Source organism: Coptis chinensis, chromosome 3 (genome assembly GCF_015680905.1).
Source record: "Coptis chinensis isolate HL-2020 chromosome 3, ASM1568090v1, whole genome shotgun sequence".
NCBI classification, from domain to species: domain Eukaryota; kingdom Viridiplantae; phylum Streptophyta; class Magnoliopsida; order Ranunculales; family Ranunculaceae; genus Coptis; species Coptis chinensis.
In genome coordinates, this window is record NC_141458.1 from 83,095,984 (window position 1) to 83,120,816 (window position 24,833).

General features: G+C 35.8%; 1 pseudogene; it reads right to left on the reverse strand.

Moving 5' to 3' along the window:
- Positions 1-21,460: 21,460 nt before the first annotated feature.
- On the reverse strand, positions 21,461-23,744 carry LOC147511152 (protein PAM71-homolog, chloroplastic pseudogene; annotated as a pseudogene).
- Positions 23,745-24,833: the final 1,089 nt, after the last annotated feature.

Below are 24,833 nucleotides of genomic sequence, written 5' to 3' on the forward strand. Positions count from 1 at the left end.
TCTGATAGAACGATGCAAGATTTTGGGCTATCATTCAAAGCTTTGTAAAAGTCAGAGAGAGGAGACTCTCTTTCTTCAGCCATTATTTTAGGTGTGGTGTGTGGTATGCTAGCTAGAGGTGTAGTCAGTGGTATACTAGAAAGGCGTGTTTGTTGACGTTGCCAGTTGATTACGTTAGGCGTTTTTCTTCGGCACGACCTCAATCTCATGCAAGGCTAAGACCAATCTTAACTAAACACGACAACACTACAAACAATCCTGATATACTAGTATAAACCTCTAACTGGAGATGCGAGGTGTGGAAGAAAGGAGTCCCTGAATGCCTCCTTGCTTCGCTTATAAATAGCGTCTTGTTTATGCGAGCTCAGTGTATATAATAAGTTAGAACACTGAAAACCTTGAAGAAATGGAAGTTTGAAACAAACCTATGGAAATCGGGGCGTTTTCAAGAAAGGGCTGGTCGCGACTTTCAGGTCAAACCGAGCTCGGTGCTTCAGCGGGGGGCTCAAACTTTGCTTTGGTAAGGCGCGGGTCGCACTCAGGTAAGAACTCAAGTTCCAGGCGCTTCAGCGCGGGGGGCGCTCGAGTTTTGCCTTGGCAAGGCACGGGTCGCGCTCAGGTAAAAACTGAGTTCTAAGCGCCATGGGTGGCGCCCAATTTAGCTTTCCCTAGGCGCGGTCGCCCATGTAATTCTCATGAGGAAAATTTCAGTGCTGAAATAGACAACCACAGTTAGAATCAAACAAGGGTGGGTGGGTTATGGGACTTTGGAAGACTAACAATTCTAAAGAAAACAATACTAAAGGGAACTAAGATGGCAGCGGCACCATTTGATTAACGTAAAATGAATAGTTTTACTCACAAATAAGCGATAAAACTAAATGCAAGTAAAACTAAAACTGAACTTTACGTGTGATGTTTATCAAAGATTATTCTACTCTCGATTCTATCGAAATAGAGTTGGAGTAAAAGATTTGTTCCACTCCTAGTTCTTTAGTATTCATGTTTTCCTAGATTATCAATCTATCCAAAGTTAATGAGAGTAATGTGGGAATTTTACTACGATGTGAATTCAAATATTAAACAAGATATGAATAACGAAATGACGGAAATACTAAATTGATACTATATGATAAGGAATTAGGGGGGGTTGATTCCACCTTAACTCGACTTAATCAACTAACAAAGATTCGTCGTGATCCAAATTTCAATGTTTTCGCATATCAAAATGGTAATTCTAATCTCTAATTATACATGGCAATCTTTACCAATTAATAACTAGCATGTGAAGCAACCAAGCCCATTCTCATGGTGAACTAATTACTTTCTAGAATTGAATAGATTATCACGACGATTTCTAAGTTAACAAAGATCAAGCTTCATCAAGGCTTCTTCAACCCCCTCTAATGGAGGTTTAGCCTAGAATCATTATGCTATCATTTCCATATGAATTTAAACTAGACATCGTTTAAAGATTCTAACTTTACTAATTTAACTAATCAATAATTCAAATCTAAATTAACAACTAAGAAATGATTTACAACTAAGATCGAAATTGATTCTAATGAATCTAATAATTAAACTAGATTATGATTAACTAATTATGAAATAAAGACAACTAATTTATGAATTTAACAATACTAAAACTTAAACAAGACTTTAATCAATAACTAAATTGGAATGAAATTGAATACTTTATTATAAATTAATATTTGATTCTAAAATAATAATCTATTTGTTCTAACACTAATTAATTGAAAGGTAAAACTAGATCTAAAACAATAATTGAAAACTAATTAATTGAATAAAACTCAAAACTAGATCTAAATTATCCTCTAATGGCTACTTGCCCTAAAAACTAATTATTTTTAAGAGTTAAGTCTTGTGTCTTGAAATAGAGGAGACAAGATCCACATTTTCATGCATGGGCTGAGGACCCATGTTTTGGGCCGAACATCGAGCCCAAAACCCAATCTCTTCAGTCCATAAGGCCCTTTTCAGCTAGATCTGACTTCAGTAGGCTTTTCGTCCACTTTTGCTTCACTGATTGGGTCAAGGCTTAGACCATTTGAAAGCTCTTTCCGAGTCGGTTGTTTTGACATAAGGTAGGCCCAATTTCGAGGCCTGAGTCCAAAGATACGGTCTTCGGAAGTTCTACTGACTTTTGTATGTTATTTCTGCCCGCGTTGACTTTGACTTTTCAACTTTTAACAGGGCTTTATAAAGGCTTTTTCTCCTTGAATCTTGGTCTTTAATCACAGAACTTCTTAGCAACCAACCCTTGCTCCTTTATCTCACCAAAGTGGCATATTTCTACACATAATTGACTTCAATGCCTGAAATACATAAAAGCACGTAATCAGCATTAACTCTTATTTATTACTCACATAATTGGTCTAAAAATATTATTGTTAAGGGGCTAAAACTATAGTTTTGGGCTCTTATCAGTCACCCTCATTGAAGGCAATTTGAAGGAGCGCGCACTCTCGAATTAAAACTAGGGTTTCAAATTTTTAGGGTCAGGTCACGGGAGGGCAGGGAGTTGGTTGAACAACTCATATTCTCTCGAACAGTAGCAGAAAAATTTGAAGAAATTGCAAATAGTGTTTTTAGTGTTATTTTTAGTGAATAGTGAAAACAGTTTTTGTATTCTAAACACGTAATACATAACAAAGCAAGATGGCAAGCAGCACCATTTGACAAGAGAAATAAATTAAATGGGAAAAAATAGTGAATTTAAATGTCTAAACAGTAACTTTATGAATGAGAAAAAGATAGGGAACGAAGAGTTTTAAATCCACTTTAAGCAAATAATTGATGTGTTTAATGGTTCTAACAGAAATATCTAAACTTTATGATCCCTAGTTAACAACTTACATCTCTATAGTCATTGTTTAACTAGCATGAGGAAAAGCTTATTCACTTATCTCTAGCATGAACTCACAATTCCTAGTTCAAATTCGAACACTCCTATATCTAGAAACATGCAAGAATCGAACTTTAAAAACAAGCAATATAAGTCTACACTAAATACATCAAATCCTCACTTTTGGCTTCATTATAATTCTCCCTCTAATGGAGGTTTAGCCTTGTTTCATTAGATTTATTAATCTAAAATAGTGAATTAAAGACATAAATAATAAAACAAGAATTGAATATGATGAACTAAAGCTTCATTTGATAAGTTTAGCCTTAACCCTCTTTATATAGGAGATGTTTAAGGTTATATTTTCATGCATGGGCCAAAAAGGGGGACTTTGGGCCTCTAATATGAGCCCAAAGTTCATTAGGTTAAGTCTAAAGAGACCATAACTACTGGAAATTACTTTAGTACTATTTTCATCCCCTTTTACCACTCTGATTGGGGCAAGGCCAGATCTATTAGAAAGCTTATTCCGAACTGGTCGTTTTGACATAACGTAGGCCCAATTCCGAGACCCGAGTCCAAAGATACGCCTATTTGAAGTTATATTGACTTTTCTATTCTTTTTCTACCCGAATTGACTTTGACTTTCCAACTTTGACTGGGCTTAAAAAGGCTTTTTTTTCTTGATTCTTGGGCTTTAAACATGGAACTCTTCTAAAAATCATCTTAACTCATTTTTCATGCAAAAATAACATCTTTAAACACATAAACATTTTCAAGACCTGAAATACACAAAAATACGTAAACATTACTAACTGTTATTTATTATAAACATAATTGGCCTAAATGTAATACTATGAAGGGATTTAAACTACACTTTTAGGTGCTTATCATTAACTGACCTCCATTAGCTGACTCTATATTATTATTATTATTATTATTATTATTATTATTATTATTATTATTATTATTATTATTTTTTTTTTTTTTGTATTTTTTTTTCTTACAAGAAAAGATTAATGTGTTACCATCATTGTTACAGCTATTGAACTATTTTTTAATCGAGATTATCCTAGGCAACTTTTGTGTCAGATAATCGAGAACCCAATCCAGCCATATTGTGATGGCTTCACCATTATGTGTTAGGGGAGTTACTGCTCAAGACAATATCGTCCTAGACCTTGCGAGGAGCAGTTTGGACTAAGCTACCCTTATTACATATGTCATATAGCTTCAAACCGCCCCATAGAAGAATGAAAATTGCATACTGCAAGAAGTTGGTCTGGGTGGAATCCATTGCCCATGGCTTTAGTAGGTAACATATGATGTCCTACACGAAATCATTTTGTGCGCAGCAATAGCGCAAATGGTGAATTGTAAAAGACACGAGTATATACAAGTTGAGTCTTTTAGAGGCAAATCCTCAAGACTATTCCCATCTCGTGGGAGAAACGTCGTGGCAGTGAAGTTGATCCCGCTCCGCTGGTGTGAGGTAAGTGTACACCTTGTACTGGCAAACATCTCTTTGTGGTTGAAGACTGGGGCAAACAGGCATTTGACAACGCATACACCGTCCCATCCTTCGTGAACTATGTTAACAAGCAAAAGAACTACAACCATTATCTATCCGCAATGGGTGAGACTTACACCAAATGAAGAGCTGAATATCGGAAGGAAGAAAGTAGAAAATGGTAGTTAAAGAAGGAGGGGAAATTTTGGGTACCCATCATGTACCAGAAAGAACGTTTGCTCGATTATCAGAAGACATTTATACTCAGTTCTAAAATAGAGTTGTCGTGGACTACGGTTTCGGCGCTTGCAACCACTCACTCCAAGATAATATTTAGAGAAGAAAATAAAGGAGGGCCCGGATACCAAAATGGTGCACTCCCTTTATATAAGAATGGAATGGAGTACACCGAAAGAAAAAGATGAGTCATTTAAAGTCAGATTCTCAAGACTTAATTAAACCATGTGGGGTCCTCAATTAACAACTTATCATAAATCAACAATCGAAAAAGTTGAGGGTCTGTCCAACTAACACGATGCTCACCCCCAAACAGATTCAAACACTAAAATTCGTTATCCCGAGGTTTAGTAGGCTGAGAACCTAAACAAGCGTGCACTTTGGTTTTTCTCAAACAGAATGGTATTCTAGTAGATGACGATGAGAAAAATTATGCACGTAAAGCACAATTAGGATGTAGATGTTTCAGCGGGAATGAGAAAGTGAGTTTAGTACTAAATGCATTGAATGAGTGGGGCTCTACTGTTTCGTAGTTGAAAAAGAAACGCTCCCGTGGTTCATTCATGGGTATGAAATTCTTGCCAGAAGGATTTAAAAACTCATGAAGAATGGGTGCAGCAAGAAAGTCGAGTGCAAACTCAAGGTTCTGTTGAAAGGGTGGAGAATGGGAAATCGTGGTTATAGAAGGTGGTTGGGTTTCTACCGGTGGTAACTAGTCACAGGCTCTCAAGAATTCGAAGTATTCGTCATCCAGCGTGTCTAGAATTACATGATAATCTTTATCTACAAAAGTGTGTGCATCCATAAGGAAATCTTCAATATCCTTGGTAGTGAAGTTGGCAAATAAATTGTGATCCTTGTCGTCCTTCGTAAGAAGAATGGGTACCAATATTGGAGTTAAGACATCAACCGAACTGGTGATCATGTTGATCTCACCATCCATAGTTTGTAGCATCAGTTTGAAATCATTTATTTCCACAATGAGATTTCCAAAGGACATGGTCATGGAACTATCATGACAGTTGATGAGGGCGTTTGCAATTGCAAGAAATGGATGCCCTATGATGATAGAAATGGAGTTGTTTGCAACTTCCGTGTCCAGAATGAAAAAATCAATGGGATAATAAAAATCCTGGACCAAGACAAGGACGTTTTCAATAATTCCTTTGGGATGCGTGATAGAGCGATCAACTAACTACAAGGTCATGGTTGTAGGCTTTAGCTCATGAAGACCTAACTGTTTAAATAGATAATAGGGGAGTAAATTAACACTAGCTCCTAGGTCTAAAAGTGAAGTAGTTGTGTACTTGTCTACCAAAGTGCAAGGAACGGTGGGTCATCTTGGGTCCTTGTACTTTATTATACCGTGGAACTCCATCATGGAAGGGAATTGTTCGGTGATGAATGCTTGTTAAGGAACCTGTGTTCGTCTTTCGGTAGTGCACATATCCTTAAGAAACTTAGCATGTCTGGGCAATTGTTTAAGAGTATCGAGAAACGGAAGGTTTATCGTCAAATTTTGAAAGCTTCTCGAATTTCGTCAAAATTTTTATCAGGTTTGTTCTTTGCCAAACGTGCAGGAAACGGTGCCTTTAGTCCGAATTTGGCATACAGATAAGCTTGCTCATTTCCTATTGTTGTAGATGGTGACTTGGTTGGAATTGGTGCTGCAAGCATAGGTTCAACATCAGAAGCAGGTACATTGGGATATTTAGTTACAGTTGGGTGATCATCTGGCATACATATTTGATTGTCTACAGTTTTGCCAAATCGAAGAGTAGTAATTGCATTCACCTCACCCTGGGTTGGATTACATGTACCTGGTGAAGTGTTTATTTCAAAGGCATTGTTTACGGGCTTAGGGTTTGGAATTGCTTGTCCCAGAAACACACCCTTTTGACTCTTATCCTGCGCTAAAAGTTGAAGAGATTGTTGGATAGACGTTAGGATTTGAAATAGTTGATTCATGTATGCCAGGTAAGTCTTAGTCGTCTTATTAGCAGAAGGTTGCACAGGTGGAGCAACAGGAACTAGTTCACGACTATTGTTGGTGGGCTGAGGATGATATCCGTAATTTTGATTCACGGGAACAAGACTGCAGTTGTTTTGGTAGGTAGGATTTGAATTGCTCAGAACCTGATTTTGACCTTGTTGGTACTACTAATTATTCCTTTGATGGTATGGAGTATAGTTGGTGGATGGTCGAATAGGCGGATTAATTGGTGAAACCTAGACCGGCCATCTGCTGTGTATTTGATCGCCAAGCGAGATTCGGATGTTGTCTCCATGGTGCATTAGGGATGTTAAATGCACAAGTTTCTTCAGATATTTGGGCAGTGGAGCCATATAACATGGGACAATATGCATCAGAATGGTCATGACTTAGGCAAAGAAAACATGGGGAAGTGTTAACGTTCATGACCTATTTGGGTTTCTGATCGTTTACTTGAACTACGAGAGCATCGACCTTTTTGGTTAGGGACTCAATCAGAGTTTTTAATTCTTGATCAAGTTTTACCTCAAACATAGATGTAACTTTAGGAGTAGTATCTTGAGTTGATCTTGAAGTATCAGTGTTACCTCAATGGGTACTTCTCAAAGCTTGTTTTTCAAGAAAATTGTATGCCTCAATAGCCCATTTGTCCATTAAACAACCACCGTTCATAATATCAAGCATTTCTTTTTTATGATAAAAAAGACCATTAAAGAATGAACAGACGAGGATAGCGGGGTCAAGTTGATGATGTAGACATTTCAAAAGAAGATCGGTAAAGCGACTCCATGCTTCAATAAACGATTCATGAGGATGTTGACGAAAGAATTGGATTTTCTAAAGTATTTTAGTAGTTTTCTTTTGAGTGTAGAATTTGACCATGAAAGATTACACAAGTTTATTCCATGTGTCGATGGATTATGATGGTTGGCCTACTAGCCAAACTGAAGCTTTATCAGCTAAGGTGAAAGGAAACAACCTTAGCAAGACTTGTTCATTGGAGACAGATGGATGTTAGAAAGTGGTGGCTACTTCCTGAATCCTAGGAAGGTGATTGTACGGTTTCTCATGGTCTAAACCATGATAAACAAGTAACAATCCAAAAACATTGGGCAGGATTCGAAAATCACCCGCAATCTCCTTGAGTTTGATGTAGGAAGAAGGTCATTCCTGTAAGGCAGTATAGAAGTTCAAAAGGGGCTTTTCAGCTGGTGGAGGTTTGTTGGCCATAACAAATGGAGTTAATGGCGACAAAAGATTTTGATGATTACTATTAACAGATGAAGAACTTTGTTGAGGTAAGACCTTACGCAAATGTTTATCGTATTTTCGCCTACGATAAGTATATTCAAATTCTTTATTATTACCAGATTTTAATCTCATGCAAGCATAAAATTAAATCTGAGGCACAAAAAGAACTTATTTTTACATGAATTTTATCATTTACGTAAGCATTAGAAATGAACATCGTAAGCCTATGCTTTTGCTAATGTAGTAGTGAAGCGAGAAATTCGTGTGCATAAACCAATAGCCAGGTCACATGAGAGATATGAGGGAGGTTTTTGTGCAAGCACGTTCCTTAATTAGAGAACCTCAATCTTTCAAGTTTCCTAGACACTGTTGGATTATGATTATGATTTATGATTTTTTTTTTTTAAGTTATTTACAAATTATGCATAAGATAAAGGCACAAAATATTTATTATTTTTTTTTTTAATTTTAATATTTTAATATCTTTTGTTTTTTCATTTTTTTTTAATTTTTTTTTCATTATTTTTTATTATTTCATGTGTAAATTACTAAATATGCATATAAAATCTAATTATGCAAACATAGTCCACTCAGACGTAGCTATAGACCTTAGTATGTGAAGAGATCTCTCTCTCTCTCTCTCTCTCTCTCTCTCTCTCTCTCTCTCTCTCTCTATATATATATATATATATATATATATATATATATATATATAGAATAATATACTACTCTAAACAACATGTGTTTTCCATAATAATTTGATTTCATCAATACTCAGTGAGATTGTAAATGTCATATAGAGAGCAGCTTCACCCCAAAGGGCTTAGAAACAACTTACCCAACTCAGATTTTAACCCTCGTTGAAATGTTCTCCTCTTTCATGACAAAATCAAATTATTGAACAAAACAATACACTCATATATAGATAGATGCTAACCAGGCAACAACGTCCACTGATACGTATATATATATGCTATCATGTAAACAATAATATACAACATGGTAATATACAGAGACGGGAGTGTTAGGAGTTGAAACTTGGAAATGCCCTTGCTACGCTTATAAATAGCGCATTCAACAGCCTAGAAACACGTTCTTATGCTACTGGAACACGATACGAGTATTGTTCCAGGTCCGAGAACTAAATAGGGTAGTCCTCACGAAAACTTAACTTGTTCAGTATTTCTTAGAGCGTGGGCGCGCCTGCATCAGGCAAAGTAAGGCGCGCGGCGCACTTAGTACTTTTGGTATCCTTGCATTTTCTTTTTTCTTTTTTTTTTTTTTTTTTTCCTTTTTTTTTGTTTTTTGATCGAGGATGCGGGCACGTTCTTCATAGGTTAATCAAGGGCGCGGGCGCGCTCTGTACTCTTTTTATGTGGGTATAAAATGTACTGGATCAAGGGCGCGGGCGCGCTTCAGACATGGCAAACAAGGGCGCGTGCGCGCTCTGAAATATGGGCATTCAGCTTGATAATTTACAGGCACCTCACACTGGTTCTAGGAGGTGATTTTGTTTTCAACTCGTATGCAACCTGCAAGTGAAAAAAAAAATGACAGTAGTGAATCAGTAGTAAACACAAATAAAATTTGAACAAACAGGAAAGTAAAAAAATGAAAGAGTTTAAAGGGTAGGAGTGGGGGGGTCCCCTCGGAGCTGTTCCCACTTGGTATACTATTTCTCCAGCCTTTAGGATGGCAGCGGCACCAATTGATAATGGCACTCTTACATGTGTAAAGAACCGATTCTCACACACACTCGACGAATACGACCGTTCAAATACCTCTCTCATGTGCACATTGTAATTTGTTTCGAGCAGGGGTTTCGTTCCAAACCAAAAGGCTAGAACTCTATTTAACAACCAAATGAAGATTTCTCTAGAAGGGAATTATGTGAGCAGGATTTAATTTTGATTTTTTTACCTACTTTTACTACGTTACTTAATATGCAAGTTACTCAAGTTACCTTACACTAGTTTTAACTAAAGCAACTGATCAGGAGATAAAAATGAGAAATATATTCAAAGAAAATAAAATTCTACTAGTTTCCTTAACATGCAATACTTAACTTAGAAATGATTTTAATTAATTAACTTAGAATATAAAACATGTTACAAGCTTACCTAAAACTAACAATATATGGAAACTTTTAAACTCCAGAACAAAACTAAACTACGGAGCAAAAGTTGTGTCTTGCTACTGAAGACATCCTTTTAAAGCAAATGAGAGTGCCCTTTTTCCTTTCCTTCACGTGAATACCAACTGTCCATTTAATTACAACTCAAGACGTTTTATCATTTGATGACTTAATTGTCACCTAATGAAGACTTTGTGTGCAACTAAATTTGTATCCACCTGATAATGACTTGGTGCACTTAATTGGCATGAATTTTAATTGCCACCTAATGAAGACTTTATGCATCTAATGATTTGTTCCCACAAAATAAGACTTTATGCCAAAGTTATGCACAAAAGCCTTTCATGCAAATTGACGTGTGTTGAAGCTTGACGTGTGAGCTTGGTCACCAATTTTTATAGGTCCACACGGTGGGTCCCTCGTGCTTCGACCAATGGCGGGTCCAAAAAGTTGACTTTTTACAAAGTCCCACCTATGTGTAGAGCTCGCCGCACTGATCTTTCTGATGGTTCATTTTCCGCCATTGGAGTCTAGGTTTAGTAAATATAGGCTTCAGAAGTTTGATGTTTTTCTGGCGCTTTGACCCTGTTATGACTTGGAACTATCCTGTTTGATTCCCTAGGCTTTATTTGGGCTTCATTGAGCTTCACGTGGGCTAAATCGAAATACTTCATGTAGACACACTATTCCGTACTTAAATATTGGCTTTTATCCTCATTTTCATGTTGATTTCTCAATCCTGTAAAAGCACAAAAATATCATTAATTTATTATTATTAAACATATAATTAACCAAAATGCTATGTCTCTATGGGGTTTTATATTACAGTTTTGGGTGTTTATCAAAATACATCAATTTGGAGTGTGTGGTTATAAACGCTGAAGCCTTAGTCCACATATATCTCGTATATTCTTTTTAAAACACTTTTTACTCGTCGTTTGAGTAGTGTACCCCTATGGAGCAAGTATAAAAAAATTTATTTCTTTACTTTACATTCTTTTTAAAATAGTTTTCTTTTCCGGTAATTTACTTTACATTTCCTGCTTTCTGTTATTTCCCAGTTTTTTGTCTTACATAAGTTCTTTCATTCAATCTTCACTTTTGACGCTTGAGTAGTCTTTCCTCTATAAAGAAGAGATGTGAAACAAAGCTGAGGTGAGATGGTGATTGAGTGGAGGTGTCTTATGGTTGCTTTTCATGGTTGTTTAGCATGCTTCGTCTTATATAGGCATGCCAAACCATGGGATGGTTGGCAATTGGAGCCCTTTTAATTCAAAATTTTGTTTCTTTCTGTGGGAGATTTCTAGTTGTTTCGAGTTTTGTCTTACAATCTAGTTGGAATGGCTTTAACTAGGGCTAACTAGATAGTAGGAGAGGAGATACTAGATTATCTAGAAATAGAGCTAGTCCTCTTCACTAGATTTGCCTACTTGCAAAACAAGAGGTGGAAGATCTAGGGAGGCCAAACCATGGGATGGTTCACAATTTTAGTCACCTAAATTCAAAAATATTTTCCTTCGATTGGGAGGATCACTCTCCTCATAATGATTTTTCTTAGTAGTCCTCTCTTTTTCTGTTATTTTAAATCAGTTAGGAATAAAAATCTTTCAAACAAAAAAGACATGACACCTCCAAGCTAGAATTAAACAAATAAAGTAACCTAAAGTGATACTATTCTCTATTTAATTTATCTTTTGCCTCCACCTCTCTATTTGTCTCGAGAATCTGACGTTAAAAGACTCGAACTTGTACAAATTTTCAAAATTCTTCCTTTCTTAAAAATCTTTCCTCTTTCTTCAAAAAATCTTTTCTCCTTCTCAAATCTCTCTATTTTTAAAAACTTTCAAAAACTTTCAAAAATGTCTTCTGTAGCGAACAAAAACCCTCCACCTAGCAAGACAAGATGGATAAGTTTCAATGATCATATGCAAGCACTTCTTAGAGAGCTGCAGCTGAAGATATGGACACATATACTGAAAATTATTCCTGGTTTAGGTAAGAGTTCATACGCACGTAAGAGACGAGCTATAAGACAAGGCTGGTGCTCGAACTGTCAAACACCAACTTGTCCCGATCTTCAACCTCATAAAAATTTTGTTTATAAAGTCTACACATGTTATCTCCAGTGCATAACGCTTAGTCTAAGAGAGTAATCCAACCATCTAGTTGGGATTGACTCAAGTTTTCAAAAACTTCAAGTCTTGGATATCTGACTTAAAACAACCCACTTTTTTAAAAAATTTAGTTCTTATTCTAAACCCAAAAAAATTAATTAAAATTTTTCCTTCTATTGTTTGTACATATTTCCATACAGTTCTTTTTCGTTTCTTTCCTTCATCTGTTTTTTATCCACTGTTGGATGTGAGTGTACCCTATACCATTGTATAGCATATTCGATATTGATCATTTTGATACCTCACGGGTCAAGATCGGACGTGTAATGAAGCGCGGATCAGCTCTTGAAGTTGGCAAGGCACTAAGGACAAGATCGGAATTACTTGATTTTATTTGGGTTTGGGCCAAAATTTCGAAACAACTAAAGAGGCACGTGCAAGGCACGTGCCATCAAATCCTTTATAAGCCATGCGACTGCCTGGCCGTCTTCATCTTCCCCAAAATCCCCAACCCTAGTGCACCTAATCGCGCACGCGTCTACCCCTTATAAGCACGCGACTGCCCGCTCACTAGGGGTGGGCAATGGGCCGGGTCGGGCTAGCCCAGCCCTAAATATTTAAAGCCTTTCAGTTATTACGGTCGGGCCAGCCCGGCCCTAAAGTCCCCATAGGGCCGGGTCATAAGTCTAAATTTCAAGCCCTGACCCTACCCTAAGCCCTCTTTAACAGTTTAGGGCCGAGCCTATATATTTTCTTCTTTTTCTTTCGCAATTTTAAAAACTCATTTATATTACAAAAAAATTTCAATGATTTGCAAACTCAAAGTCCCACCACTTTGAAATTTGAATAACAACCAATCTAGTAATAATTCTTGATAAGTCCAACAATTTAAAATGCATATCCACAATCTAATAAACTGAAGTACATAGAGACTCATATTTATATTTCAAAATTACAGTTAAAATGCACAAGACACATTTTGGAATGAACTTTCACTGACATAAATCCGTTATTTCTTGTACTCAAATCTCACCAAAATTACATTTAACATTGAAGAACACAAAGAAAAATAAGAGTATGGAATGAGTTTTTACTGACGTCAACCTATTTTTCATTAGGCTAGTGCTCAGTGCTTATTATTGTTCTTGGCGACTAGGTTAGACGGGGAGTTGTGAGGTGTACGTGAGTTGTGAGATAGAAACAATTAGGTTTACAAGTTTTTATGATATAAGACAAGTTATTAGAAGTACTCATACGGTAAGTGATAAATTACAAAGGACAGTGTTATTTTAATTGAAAATATATAACAAGGAGTTGGATAGTTTTAGTTGTGTATTTTATAGTGAAATTATAACTAGGACTTGGTTAGGGCTTGGTTAGGGTCGGGCCTATGTTTCAGAACCTTAGCCTTGACCCTGCTTTAGAAGGCATTAGGGCGATCGGCCCTGCCCTAAACTCTGTAAGGGCTTTATAGGGCTTAGGGTCAGGTCGGTCAGGGCCGGGTTAGGGTCATTAGGGCCAAATTCCCACCCCTACCGCTCACTTATACACACCACCACCTAATTTTTTCATAGCCTGCTTCATTTTCAACCTCCATTTCAACTAAAAACCCCAATTTTATCAATCCCTACTCTAAATAGCTCGAGTTCTTAAAATCATGTCAGAGCAAAAAATTTAACCCATTTTCAATTCCAATCTATTTGAAGTCCACTTCAAGGCTGAAATTAGAATAAGAGGATGGGAAGCTTTGGCTTTGTTGGAAGGTGCAGCTTATTCTCCCTTTCTTACTCTTTCGTTTTATAATCATATGCTTAGAGGGGAGGATGACCGCATCACGGTTGTCAAGGATGGTCGCTCACTTGAGCTCACCAAGGAGGTGGTGAGTGAGGTTCTGGGGATTCCTCTAAAGGTCTATGTTCAGATGGAACAATCCCCAAACAATAAGACCATCGATGTGATGATGGAAGAGACACTTCTCGAGGGGGTGAAAAATCCCAAGTCACACTGCGAGTTTCAGAGTTCGCTGCGAAGGAATCAGTTGGCAGTATCTTAGTGGACAACCTACAATCTGCTAGGCTCAATCAAGCCTTCTAATATCAGAAAGGCGATGCTCCATATTTTATGGATTCTTTAAGAGCAGAAGAACAGCTTCGGCATCATCGTCACCTTCGTTTGGGAGCAACTCTGCAAACCCAAGAAGTCAACCGCCCCTCTACCAGTGTTGGTCACCAGGATCATACAGCACTAGAGGTTCGAGGCTACAAACGGCCTAGTGGAGGTCAAGGACGCTACCACACGTCCTATCTATGCCCACTGCATCCAGAAATTCTGGATTCCACTTGCCACCAAGCAAGCACGCTCTACTAAGAAAGTGGATTACTTCGCTGAAGATGTCACCCGACAGTTCACTCAGCCCATGGACGGAATTAACTTCCTCCATGGAGGCCAGAGGACTCTGCATCAGCACATCCACCAGCTCAGGCAAACTCAGGGAGTCATTCTAGCGGAACAACAAACCCTCAGAGAGGAGCAGCAATCTTTCCAGCAGGAGCAACGACGTTTCCAGCACAGTGTCACTAGAACACTGCAGAGCATTAGAGATGTGCTCCTGCATAGTGATAGACACGTACGCTAGGACCCGATGTCATCAAGGAGAAGGATCTTCTAGATGTCGAAACGAGTCACGCACGGATTTTGACTAGGAATTTCCTTAGTGTCCGTATAGTTAGATATTTTTATTTTTATTTTTCTTTCTTACGTGTATGACGTTTAGTATAAGTTTAACTATATGTTTAATATTATATATGTTTGTTTTATTTGTTTTCTTGTGGAATTTGGTATATGAGTAGAAGGTGATACAGATATATCATGCCAAAAATTTTCATTTTTCCTTTCTGCATTTCATATATGTTTTCAAAAATACAAAAACCCAAAAAGATATTTCATAGTAGAATAATTATCATTAGTACAATAAACCATGTATTTCTCGTTCTATATCAAACAACCCACTCCCCAAACTTATTTGGGGGTGACGTATTTTCATCATGAAGAATTGAATACATGTGTATTGCCGTTTTTGCTCATATTTCTATAGTAATCTCTTTCCTTATCTCTTCATACTTTGATGACAAAGCATATTTCTATTTGGGGGTGGTATAGTAATATTTTACAAAAACTATGCATTTTATATAGTAGATATAATAGTATATTTCTTCCTTTCTAAAAAAAAATCGAAAAAGACCAAAAATATTTTCTATTTAGTATTAAAAAGTTTTGTTTCCTTTTTCTAGGATGAATAAAAAGTTTAGAAGTCTCATTATAGTAATAGAATAAGGATTCATTCTTCGAACTTAGACTAATATACATACAATAGTTTCTGCATCTTTTCATGAATGACATGCATCATCATTTGTTTATATATAGTAGTGAGTTTCCGAGACCAAGGTTAGAATAATTAAGTTCCATATCCTGTGAGAATCTAGCCAAAAGCCTCATCTAAATGATTATTGAGTTATGATACAAAGGATATTCGGATAGAAAGACCACGTGTCCATTTGCTTGATCACCACGCCATATCCTAAGAAAGAATTTAAGCCCTTTTTGGATCGATATAGCCAAATAAACGTTAAAACCCCAAAAAAATAATTTTTCCTCTAGTTACCCCTCTTGAGCCTTCACCATTTTCTAAAAGCCTTTTTATTCTTCGCCATAAATTCCTAACCCATTACAGCACACAATAAAAAGCTTACCCAACTGACGAGTTGAGAATTGGATGGATATCAAAAAAAGAGAAGAGAAGACCTTGTACAAAAACAGATTAGTTAGTTACTTTGAAAAGAAAGATAAGAAAAGAAAGAACCACCAAAAACCAAAAATTCCAAAAAAATCAAAGGAGTAAAAAATCGAATCTCCCAAAAGTTCAAAATCAAAAGGAGACGATATCATAAACAAAAACAAAAATAAACAAAAACAAAGTTAAAACTCCCAAAATTCAAAATCATATGGAATCACAAAGCCAAAAGGCTAAAAAAAAGAATCACAATTCTGAAGCAAATAACAAAACGATGATCTTCTTTAGATACAAGTATCTTGAAGACCCAATTTCTCAACATATCAGATTTTTTTTTTCCCTTCCTTTTTCTTTCTAAACCATCACCCTAGCCCCGTAACTCCTAATAAAATACCCCTAGCTTAATTAGGAATAGGATGATATGATAGTAAGTGGCAAGCGTGATCAATCGACCCCTGTTTCTATGGACGTCATTTGAGTATGTGAGGAATATAAGTGTCCGCTACACTTGAGAGAACGAAACTTGAGTGAATCTATCAGAGAGTTGTGATTGCAACATACCCCTGTGAGAACCCACCTTAAGGACGCTCTCTAAAAGTCTCATAAATGACTCTGCTTTTGCATTTTATTGATCATGTTTTGCGCATTTATCTTTAGGTGATTAAATTATTGTACATATGTTATTCTAAGTTCAAACGAGCTTGTCCTTATTCCCCGCTAATTAGATGTATGAACTTCAGAGAATAAATAAGGAAACAAGACCTTTTATACTAGATGGAAAAAGTTTGTGAGTACCTTTACTGGAAAACTCTCACGAGGCTTAAAGCTCATCCACTAGGGAATTCCTAGTGGTTCAAGGCCTTGTTGCATATGATCAATGCAATCACACTCCACGAAACGAGATTAGTATAACTTGTAATAAATCACTTATTTGTGATCTTAGTTTTTTCTCCCATCCTTGTTTGAGGACAAACAAGATGCTATTTGGGGGTGGTGATCAGCTTCCAAATGTGCATTTTATTACCCTTACATTACTGCATTACAGCCCTTCTTACGCTTAATGAAAAGACAACTTATAATTTTTATTTCATTTTTCAGGTTATAGAGAAATTCAGACCCCTTATCATAACAGTTACATCTTAGTACCAAAAGGAGCCTTAATTACGCTTATTATGAAGACCCGAAGCTACTATGAAAAAGTGCTAAAAAAGTCAAAGTCAAAGTCAAATGTCAAAGGTCAAAGGTCAAGGACTCATAACCAAAGAGTTGAAAGTCAAAGTCCTCAACTCAGAAGACCAGAGATAGATGTCCTCAACTCAAAAGATGGCTTTCTCTAAAACCTATCTTGATCAAGAAGAAAAGGAAAAAAGCAAAAGCATAAAGTAAAGGACGAGGTGTCTCAAATGTAATGGAGAAGGGCAAATCAGTCATTTGCATAAAGTGGGGGTATAAGAACTAAAAGTTAGGGGGAGGGAATACACCTAGACTTAATCTAGTGTCATGTAGGATTTAATTTCTAGTCTTTTTACATTCAAGTCATTTGAATTTATTGTTCTTCATTTCAATCTTGTTATTTTCTTTTATATTTCAATCAATCTATCATCTTTCTTTGTTGTTCTTTCTTCAATCAATCATTCCCTTTCATTGCTTTCAAGTTATGTTCTTCAATCATTAAAACCATTTAAGCTTTTCTTTCAATGTTCTTCATAAACTAGTAAACAAACACTTGTCCTAAACTAGAGAAACTACTTTTTTTCCTTCTAAAACTCCCAAATGGTCAGGCTCTAAATAATTTATGGTGAACCTCACTTCCACTCTTTTGAAGACACACTCACAACTAACTCAACTTCAACACATGTTGTGTTACTATTGGTTTATTGTTTTTAGGATTAGTATAAATAAGAGGTTTGTAATTAGGGTTTAGGGGAGTTGATGTTTGGTAGTGATTTTCTTTCTCAAATTCAATAAAATAGACTTCTTTATTTTAGGGTTCTTAATTATTTTTCATATAAGTTATAGATTTCTCATTCTTAATTGCTTCTGCTCATAAATCTACATCAGTTATATTATAAGTGTATTGCTACAGAAAATCTTTGAGAAAAGGAGCAAGCAATTATACATGAGTATTGTTTATATTTGCACAAGTGTGATAATATATAGACCAAGTGTGTTCTACTGTGTTGTTTTCAGCAGTAATTATGTGAACTTAGAGTTCACTATTTCAGACAACACACATACGTAATCTTTCTACATCCTACCATCTAGAAATGAACTTTTTAGCACCATTAACATAGAGATACATTTCTAGGATTACTAGTTAGGCAAACTCATTGTGTCATGCCATTTTTTATGGTTGCAAAAGCTAGCATACTATGCATTTGTAATTGAGTCCTTATTAGTTATTTTATATTGTCGTCTTTCCATACCATATTCATTGTATATTGTTGATTGTATATACAGTTGTGTCATACGTTGATTGTTAACCTTTGAGAAAAGGAACTTGGAACTTGGAATGGTTAATGTGTTCAATTAATTGTGAACCATTACACTGAAATGATTATATTTCAAGGTCCTCTTTATTTTGACTATTTTTAGTGGACTATTATGGTAGACAGTAATTTAAAAAATGGACAACGTATTGGTTTTTGGTCTTGGTACTTAGTCTTAACCAGTTCCTTTTTCAAATTCATTAGATTATTTGATATGTTTTTCATGGAAGCGGGTTGGGATATATATGTGTTTGGTCTATGGATATATCCTTAATGGCATCCTGCAGTCTAGCTTACAAGGTAATACACTAACACATTTGCTCATTTGCTATTGATTTTCCATAATTTTGTACTTCACCAGGTACAATAGTTGTTGAACTTATTGAGCAAGCCCTGCTTAACCAAATATTTTTAGTGTTATGATGATTAGATAGTACCACTTGATCGTGCCCAGTCAAAGGTCTAATAGTTTTAATAAATATATTTTAGCTATATACCATGTGTACTTCATCAAAAGTGTATACCATTGCTTTTCTTAGTTTCACGAGTATACATTGTTTTAATTTCTTTTTTAAGTTCCACATGTACTTCTTTGTACTTCCAAACTTCTAAATGGCTAGAGTCTTGCCATGTTGTATGTTGGAAGTTAGATAAAACTTAAGAATAGTAGGGACAAAGATTGTCAAAAAGCCATGGAAAATAGATATGGAGTTGATTAACCTTACCATACAAGTTAAAATATCTTGAAAGAGGAACTTAGTGGTGGAAGCTCCAAATGTTTATGCTAAACAACAAACAATCCTATGTACTCTATGTTTGATATATGCTAGGTATTATGACGCTTGCATTTAGAAATCAACTGGCTGAAAGAGATGCTCAACTAAATCTAAGAAACACGTTCCTCTACTTAATATAAGTTGCACTTGGAACTGTCTCAAAGATTTTGATGATTTATTCTGGAAAAGTTATGCTTAGCAACACTTACATTCGTAAGTTGCACGCGCGCTAATATGTTATGCTTAGCAACACTTATATTCCTAGGTTGCACACGCATTAACATCATTTTGGATTGACTATGTACCTTATGGGTACTATTCCTTTGAAACACAAGGACAACTGTAGTTAGTTGATACTGATCCGGTGATCCCCTTCTCACTATTTCATTTGAATGTAGTTAGAATTTAATTATTCCCTTTGCTAACATGTTTTAATCCATTAGATTATTATTTTTTTGAAGAAAGCGGATGCACCATTTCTCAGCAAATCAATAATCTAATGGCTATATTTTTTTAAAGTTAAGAAGAGGTTAATTAAGCTGAGGTTAATGTCTATTGAAGCAAAGCTAGAAGCTTACATTCCTCCCTAATAGTATGATCATTAGAGGGAGGTACCAAACCGTTTGCATCCTAAATGATACACTACAACATAAATGGCATTTCCCATCACTTAAAAAGTGATGTCAAAAGTATAAGACATCACTTTTGAGAGTGATGTGAATGGTGGCGACGTGAAAAGTCAGGGTTTTCCACATCACTTTTTAAACGATGTCCACAAGTGATGTTACTTCACATCACTTTTTAATTGATGTCCACAAGTGATATTATAACTTTGCATCACTTTTTAATTGATGTCCACAAGTGATGTTATAACGTTTAACATCACTTTCCATTCAGATGTCAAATTACTTGTAAAGTGATGTAAAATAACTCTATAAATCACTTTAAAAGTGATATCCCATTTATCAAAAGAATAAAAAATAAATTAATAAAAAAATATAATAATAAAAAAAAACAAAATTAGCAATATCATCTCAATATAATACCATTTTCCTGGTCACTTATCATCAAATAAAAATGAAATTATCTTCAAAATCACATTTAAACAGTTATGAGGTAAACCTTGAAATAACCGAATCCAAATAACCACAAGTAAACCTTAAAAAATGAAAGTCATAAACATAAGTGTGTAGAGCAGTCAATAGAGTGTCAAAATCATAATAAGAACATATCACATGACAGCCAAAAGTACGATGGGAAAACCCCAACTTGATAATTAACACCTTATAACTTGTCCTCAAATTCGGAGAGAGGTGTCATTTGCTCCTTCAAGCCCTTCCTCCTACGAATCTCAGACACAAGAGTTGCTGCTTGCGACCCAGCCTCCAAAGGATCTGAGGACATCATGTCCCAGTGATCAAACACATACTGTGGGAAGGCCTGTCCGGATGTTGCAGCTCTAAGTTGACCGGAGAACCCAAATTACTCAATGACTGGCAAGTACACTTTGATGTTATATAATGGAGTACCTGGCCTCTACATCTTCTCAAAGACATGCCCACGTTTCTTATTCAAAACACCATAAATGCCACCAAGTGCCTGCTCTGGGGCCTGGATCTCGACCATGTAAACAGGCTCCAATAGCCTTGGCTTGGCAGTAATCTGTGAAGCATAGATGACTCTCCTTGCTGTTGGAATAACCTGACCACCACCTCTGTGAATCGTCTAGAGCCTCAAGGAAGGATAGTACACTTAGCTTGTCATGCGACCAAATAAAAAGTTATATCGATCGCCAGCTTTAATAAACAGTTCAAAAGACCCAAGGCAATGCAGGTGTGTCGAGCTATCGAAAACATTTAAAAATTGGTTCTAACAAAAAAAAAAAAAAAAAAAAAAAAAAAAAAACAACTTGAAAATTTGGTCCAAAAATCGTGCAATAAAATGGACCCGACAAAAAGAATTGCGAAATGAAAAATAACCGATATCCACAATAAAATCTAATTGCAGTCAATACTCCCGACTCGAAAGACCAAAGATTGCTTTCGTTACTTACATTTACTTGGGTCAATTCCAAACCGAGACAAATCTACCTCTCCTATGCAAAGACCTAGAAAAAAAAAAGATTGGTATCTTAGTCCAAACTTAATTATTCAATAAGGAAATTCCCAGTTAATGAAAAAAGAATAGTACAATATTCTCACATAGGTAAATGCTTCTACTTGTTGACGAAAAGGAGGACTCTGCAACAACTCCAACAGATCCTCAGGAGTCCATTGACCCCTCGTGATCGTCACAAAAAAAAAAAAAAAAGTATCTGGGTCCTACAGTCCCCTACACTAACTAGAGTCAAGTTGGGCAACAAGCTCCCAACAATCCAAAAACCATGTGTCCTCACATTTGGTCTGATCACAACAATAGTGAATAAATAAAACCTAGTAGCACATAGACACATGCCATACTTCTTGAAATTAACCTTCCAACTCACCCCGTGTGCATTTTGGGAAGTCATATTAAAATTTTAAACACGTTGAGGAATTTCAGAATTTAACAATCCTACCTCAGGCAAGTATGAGGCCAATCTTTGTTCTAAAGGAAGTGTCTCAATCAACGGCAAGAAACGCTCCTCCCAGAATAGCCACAAAAGTTGCAATTAGGTGCCCAGCAATTGCTCTGCTAGCCACACCCCAAGGAGACTATACAACACCTACAGCGATTGTTGCAGACATAGATCGGTCCCCTCATTCAAAGAAAGAACACAAGGTTGAAAGACTTCCATATGATTTCAAGTGGATTTGTTAGCCACTTTGCCATCTTTTTTTCTTCACAAGTTCCTCGGCTTCAACATATTCTCCAAGTTCGGGGCTTTTCTCATCAACCTTAACGACATTAAATTGCAGATCCCACACGGTTTTTAATGATTTGAGACCAAAGAACATAAGAAGAGTTACTTGCAACATATTCACCAAGAGGTAAAGTTATCTGAAACTGCGCAGGAACCCGAATGAAATATTCTTCCAATTACCACGGACAAGATAGTCATAAAAGCGAGAGAGAGCCCATAGACCCTTAACAACAAGACCAGCCCTTTCTCATCTTGCGATAGCTAACAATGCAAAGAATAAAAATGTCTTGGCCCGATTTCAAAAACAAAAATCAATGTGAATGCGGGTGTGAAACCTGACTTTGCAATTGCTTCTAAGATTGCTGAAGGACTCCCTTTTGCAAAAGCAATCAGCGAAAATGCTGGAGCATATCCAAGTAATACAATAACTATGGAAACAAAATATGGAACTTGTATTAGTGCTTAATTGAAGGAAGAAGGCTCGATTGGTCGGTTTGAAGTTGGAGGCTGGATTGAAATAGAAGACAGATGAAGAGCATAACCAGTTTTCTCGGTTTGTTTTTGGGTTGGGCTATTTTTGGTGCAAGAAAAGAGTCAAGAGGTTTTTTATTTTCTATTTTTTGTTTAAGGGTAGCTAGTCTAGCAAGCCAAGCATGCGCATGTTTCATTTCTGTTTAGCCTAATTTTTTTTACATGGTCTTTTTCTAACTCATTAATTTAATTAAGAAGAGATATGTTAATAATAACATTTTTGGAAGTCACATTATAAGTGATTTTGAAAACTTGGCAAAGTCACTTTTAAAGTGATGTTGAATACATAGATATTACATCATTTTATAAGTGACATGGTGAGTGACAACACCTTTAAAGTGATGTTGAACACATAGATATTACATCACTTTATAAGTGACACAGCGAATGGCGTAAAAAAGTGTTATTACATCACTATCACGACATCACTTATTAAAATGATGTTGTATAACTCTATTACATCAGTTTCTAAAATAAGTGATGATATTAAAAAAAAATGTGATAATTATTACATCACATGCTAAGAAAAGTGATGTCATAGTTTTTAGATGACATCACTCCGCTGAAAGTACGTGATGTAAAATTAGTGATGTCATATGTTATATTTGTTGTAGTGATAGCATTGGAGTTCACTCAGCCTACATAAGATATTTACACATAATTTCTGGCTTCAACTTCAAAAACCATTGCTATCAACAACTTTTAAATGACAATCTAGGACTTATAGTTTGTTTTTATGTATTGGATTAGCTCCAAGCTCTGGAAGGTGGTTAAATCATTAGAGGGATGTCACAACTACTTTGTAAAGTGGCTTAAAGCTTTATGCTTCGTGGCATTTAAGAAAAGTTTAAGGTGCAACACGTAAGGTGAGAACATCTTGCATGTTTCAGAGCATTTGAAAGAAGTCTAAATGATGCACTAAAAATATTTTAAATGTTGTAAATATATAATGGATGTTATTTAATTTTGGTCCCCACTAATTACTTTGATGTGAAAAATGCATGCAGGCTGAAAAAGCAACAACAATGACCAAAGAGGAGTTTGTGGAGGAGTAAATAAATTCCAAAAAAAAAAAAAAAAAAATTGAGGCCAAGATGGAGCTACGACAGCCAAAGCTGATCAAATAGCCGATTGACTTGACATCAAACACACCCACATGATGCATGACCATCACAATTGCACATATATATATGGTCATCAAACACAGTCATTATCTTACGGAATCCCAGCTACAAGTGCAACTACTAATCTGACCCATATGTAGTGCTAGATATATGTATATAACTATAACTATAACTATAATATATAGTTATAGTTATACTTGTAGATATATGTATATATATATATATATATATATATATATATATATATATATATATATATTTGTGGATATACTTGGGTGTACGAAGTGATATCTAATGTTGTAGTCTGGATTTGTAATTTTAAATTTCAGAATTTCCCTTCTACTCTGGATTTGTATTTGGTGCTGAAGCAAATTTGATTTCACTCACACTGATTGCACTTTGTTTTTCTTTTTTTTTTTTTTTTTTTTTTCATTTATCTTGGATTGGAACCAGATCTTTATAAAATTTATTTTGTAGTTTTAAAGCTAATATGTATATGCACGTCTTATGATGTTTTGACTATTATTCTAGTATCATTATCACCAATTTTAGGAACCATTCATTATCTTTGCTAAATTGTTGGCTCTATATTTCCAACACTTAAGACACACTTCGACTACGCATATGCGTGATAAATTTGAAGATGAATGTCTAACGTGCACAAACAGGTGTATTGTGATGGTAGCAAACCTGGACATTGGACACAAATTAAATACAATGTACAACAATAGAGCAGTTGGGGAAAAGCCACGTGGGACCATCAGATACAAAAGACAGCTAACAAAATACAAGAGGAAGATACTGATACTTGAAACGTAATTGGCTAAATTTCTTTTATTAGGTAATTTAGTTATTGTGTTTATCATAATTAAAGCCCCTGCTCCTCTAAATATCAAACACGCAAAAGGAACTTGTTGATTTATATAAGATTATAGGCAACTCACAAGTTATAATAGCATAACAAAAAAATCCACAAGAAAATTGGAAAAGGAATCTACTTACAAGATGGAATATCTTTTTATCATCTCAGCAATTGAAGGATCTTTTGCGTGGCAGTTAAAGAGACTATAAGAATAGATATCCACTTGGGAAATCCCAGGTGTGTATATCGACAGTTGTAAGTTCCATTAACCTAAACGATGCATTGGGCAACAATAAGATTGTAGAAAATATGCC